The sequence below is a fragment of the Apaloderma vittatum genome, unplaced genomic scaffold (assembly GCF_000703405.1).
Source record: "Apaloderma vittatum isolate BGI_N311 unplaced genomic scaffold, ASM70340v1 scaffold12313, whole genome shotgun sequence".
NCBI classification, from domain to species: Eukaryota; Metazoa; Chordata; class Aves; order Trogoniformes; family Trogonidae; genus Apaloderma; species Apaloderma vittatum.
The window spans coordinates 4130-9392 of record NW_009707547.1 but is presented as its reverse complement, the minus strand read 5'-3'; positions in this window follow the sequence as shown (position 1 = coordinate 9392).

The following is a 5263-nucleotide window of genomic DNA, read 5'->3' as shown; positions in this document are numbered from 1 at the left end:
TCCCTTTCCCCTAACACCTGTCCTGTAGAAGACTGGGTTTGAGTGTTTCTAGCCAAATCAAAGCTCCCATAGGATTGGCAATTCTTAGAAAGGAGCAGTACAGCACGCTCATCTGGTACTCCTACACATAACTGAGTTCACCCAAAATATTAAAGGATACGTCTCTTGCACATTGCACAATCTAGTAATGCAGGATTCAGTTGAAGAGAGATTACCTAGTGACAATCGTCAGCCAGACTGAGTCATTTCAGCAGGTGGGCAGTCAGGAGAACACGAAACTCAAGGTCTCCCACTGAACCCCGAACAAGTCAACACAGTCTATGACACAAGTAGAGCAGAGACACACTTGGTATTTTCCCTCTACGGCAACTTTCATCTAGATTGACAGGTTTAGAATACACTTGTATTACAATACTCATTTAAACTAACCACTTATAGTGAAGATTTTTAAAGAAATTCTTACTGTCTGGACAGTCTAAATGGCCAAATCTCCGATTTCAACCTTACGGTGTTCAAAACTTGTTGCAGCAAACAAAAAGTAATCCAGACAGCATTTTTTCTAGCTAATAAGGTTTAAACTATTTTCTATACTGCAGCTTGCTTCAAAGCTTGAAGATTTGAAGAATATAATTCTCTTTACTGCTATTTTTAATCTCTAAATAGTAAAGATTCTAAAGAAAGGGGGAAACTTCCTTATATAGAATGCCTGCAAGTACTTCTACATAACAATAGGAGAAAAAAAATTACGAGTAGTTTTTTGCCAAGATGTCTGCCAGTTGGACTAGCACTTAATACAGATTACATTGAAGTCTGAATATCCCTTCCACGGGGATTTCCTCTGGAAAAGACAAATTTTACAGTAAGGGACTCCCCAGCCTCTTTCCTTCTACTTTACCTCTCCTAACCTTTGTATCACTAAGCATGATATTAGACCATAAACCTCTGGTTTATAGTCAGTCAATATTTCTAATGCCACTGAAAATAAATTTTAGTATTTTGTTACACGCAAATTTGATCTGAGATTTATGTGGTTTATCAGAAAGATTATGTACATATATACTTTAAAAAAATTCATTTTTTTCTCAGAAGTAATTTTAAAACTTTCCCTGAAAGAAAATAATTTTTGCTGTACTGACCTTAAATGAATATTTCCTGGAAATTAAAATAGTTTGCAAATAATTTTTAGCTGTAGCATGTAGCTTACAGATAGCCGCACTGAACTACTAAAAATCAAAAAATCCCTTGTCTATTGGATTCAAGACATAATCTAAAAAGTAGAATTTCAATCCTGACAGAAACATGCAAGCATTCCACATCAGATATACTAATAGCTAGTGATTTATGATCCACATAGACTGTAGCTGATGACTTTAACTTTTCTTTACAGAGCCCTGAATGTCTGAACTAATTCAAGAACACTTGTGCAAATAGCTGTATCAGGAAACTAAAACCAGGCAAACAGGAAAATTCACTGGCATTGACAAATGGACCAATGCAGACAGTTATTTCTGGATCCTGTCTTTTCTATAGGTCCTAAAAAGTTCTTTTCAAGAATAGAAAATTGCTTATAATTGATCACACACAGCCTGGATCACTGATAAAAAAGCAACAAAATTCTTTGGTCATTTTTAATTAAAAGAGCATTTCTAAAAAATACTTCACACTTGCTTTTAGGATGAAGCTACCCCATAAATAATGGGTGTGGCTCATTTCTATATTAAGAAAATATTTTGCAACTGAATGCAACTGCACACAATTTGCATGAAGAATGAACTTGAGAGACACCATGCAAAAAAACAGTTACTAACTTGAAGCACAATGAGCTTCAGATTTCTTGAACTAGACAATAAGGCGACAACCTATTGAATTTTTTATGGTGAAAAGACTTAAACAGAACTTCAGAAACAGCACAGATAAGGTCAACATACAAGTTGCTTTCCTTGTCCCCACACTCCCAAATTTTAAAGTACTAATGTTAAAAACTGAGTACCCTCAGGAAAGTCTTAAAATCTGTTAAGGGCTTATTTTTTATCCACACAGATCACATGACAGCCCGATGTGTGGGCTGAGAAACTATGTTTGAACATTACGATTGCTTTCAAATGCAGCTGCTGGTGAAGCTATTGTAATTGCACAATCAATATTAAGTAAAATATTACATAATGCCAAATTCTTCATAATAAAAGTTTAAGGCCAACATTATAAAATCTAAAGTCTTGGAAGTCGCAACAAAATACTTCTTTAGTTTCAAACTTCTGCTTCTTCTATGCTTCTTTTCACCCATATCAAATTCTAAAAAACATTTTTTCATCTTCCTCTATTGGAGAATAATTTGAAGACAACAGAGAGAACTACTGGGATGCAATACAAACTTTTTTTTTTAAACACAGAACACAGCTGTTGAACATTAATAAACCCATGAGAAGATGTGAAGACCGTAAATCCAGATGGCGGATTGCACATAGAAAAGGGGGAAAATTGCAATAGTATCAGTACATGAGTATAATACCTTATCTTAGACATTTTGAAGGAGAGCTAGTACAATTCACCCTAAAATTAATTCAGAACAAAACTGCCCCTTGCTGTTAAAATCCTGAGTTCTCCAGAATGCCTTTACAAACTTTTCACATTTTGATGAGGGCCACATATTTCTGCCATATAGGCAGATTATAAAAAATACTAGACTGGATAAATATAGTAGCGTTTTTTCCCCACCCCTGAGGCTGAAGCAGCAGACCTCACTGCCCACTGAGCTGCACAGGTGTTTGTCCTCAAAGGGTTTCAGTATTCAGCTGGAAAAGTTCTAGGTAACCTGCTCATGCCTCACAGCTGATCCTGCCCTGAGGAGAAAGAGATGTCCTTGAAGTACCTTTCCAGTCAAATAATCCTGTTATCTTTCAGGTAACCAAACTCAAACTGAACTTCTGTACAGACAACTACCAGAACTTGCCTTTCTACCCCCACACCTTCCTCCAGGGAATTCCTTCTCACCAAGCAGTAAGGTCTCTCAGGAGAGCCTGATAGTTGCTTGTTCTATCTGCAGTTGAAATGATTTTGCAAACAGCACTCACTGTACTTCTATAGCATGAAAACCAGCATTCAGGTACATTGGCATGAAGAATTTTCCTACTTTTAAAAAAAGTGTCTACAGAAATACACTCCTACAAAAATTAACTGCTACATTTTTTTTACACCACCTGCACTACAGTCTACTATGTCAAGGCTCATGTTTTCAAGAAAACAAAAGAACTAACAGAATCTGTAAAATATTTTGAGAAACATGCTTTCATATATGACTCATTCAGACCTTGAAGTGAATGCCAGATTACAAAGCACGTTCCCTTTCCACATCTATTTTCACTGCTTTTTTTTTGTTTCCCCTCAAAATTCCACCATTTCAAACACTAACCTTTCCTGGTATGCTTTACTACATTGCTATTTAATCATTTTAGCACACATATTATGCTACTAATCCAGCTCACTACACTATGGATGCTCTTTTCTCTGTCCGTGTTGCTGAGGTAGCTCTCTAGGAATATTGCCTGTTTACCTCTCTCTAGTACCTATTTCTTTTATTTCCAGACAGAAGTATTTAGGAAACACTACCAGTTCCCTAAAAATGCCTCATTTGTCAGAACTGGCAAGAATTCACTGAAGCGCAAAAACCAGACTTTAGTTGCCTTTCTCATGGGAAGCAACGACCAAGTGATAATGGGTACAATCCCCAGTCTAAGACACATAACCTATACGCATGCCTTTTGAGCTGGAATGCGAATCATAACTAATTCAGTTCATACACTGTCCAAAGTCGTATTTCAGTTGCAAAAGAAATAACTTAAGCAGATCTGTATCTAGACAGTAAGACCGTGATGCACTCTCTCAAGAAAAGGCTAGACTAAATCATATTCCACAGACCTAGAGTATCAGAACCACAACTCACTCAAAACAGAAAAGCCTGTACAGATTTCATAAATCTTAAAAAAAACCAAACAAACTGGAGTTCTCAAAAGAACATGTATTCATAAGGGAGATCACATTAATAAAAATTCTAAAAATTCAAGTAAACATACTCCAGGACCCTCACCATAGGCTCTTAAAACAAACACGAAAGGGTGCAAGCTTCTCACAGGAATTGAAAAGTAAAAAGTGTTTAAAAAGAATAAAGGAAAGAAACAGGATAGATTTCAATTTTTTTTTACAAAAAAAAAAGCAAACAAACAAACAGAAGAAACAAACCAACCAAATAAACAAACAAAAAAATCCAATGTGTTTTCACAGCAGAGGTTGTTACCGCGTGAGTCCCAGCACTCTGTCCTAGTTCTCGGACCTGTGTAGTTCAACTCAATCATAACTGAGCTGTTAAAAGGATGAAAGCAAAGTGACAAAGTTCACTGATAACAAAATTCAATTCACGTTAGAAAAATTAAAGGCAATTAGAAACAAAGCTAAAGAACATCAGAATTAGTATGGACTGAAACAGTAAAACAAATGGAAGATTAAAATTAAAGTAGATGAATTTAACTAATGCAAACACAAAAAAAAAAAGTTTAATTCCACATATAGGATGACTACTAATTTGGAACGTCATCCTGGAGAAAACAGTTCTATGAAAGACACTTGTTTAGCATTCAGCAGTGGTTTATAAAATTCTATTCAAAGATACACCTTGTTAGGAAAAAGATTATCATTTTTTTAATGCATAAACATGTGATGTCCCTGCCTTGTAAACCCTCTATTTCTAGTGTCCTAACCATTTTTACTAAATATACATGAAGACCCTCCCTCTTCCCATGACTGCTTGTTCAGAAGGTTTAAGCAATCAATACACAATGTTGAACAGTCTATTTTACAGAAACACAAGTGAAAGACACCTGCAGAACAAAGAACGTTGCCAAAGGATGAAGGAACGCTGAAGGAGGTTCCTCCAAGCTGCAGCCAAAAACATCTGCAGAAAGATACAACTGGGATTTATTGAACTTGGAGTGACATGAAGAGTGTGAAGAGGAAATAATTCTTACTGCCTTCCAATACTAAAATACAAGAAAAACATAAAGCAGGACCCAAGACAGCTAGTTTAAACTGCATGGCACTTCACACAACTTACTCTCAGGGTCTCAAATGTCTTGCTGTACAACTTTTTATGCTGGGAACACATTCTCTTCAAGTTTAGACTGGCCAAGCTTATGAAGCAGCAATCTGCTGAGGAGTATAAAACCTGAACGCACCGTCTCTGTTCAGTCTTTAAGGCCGAAGCCATCAAGGG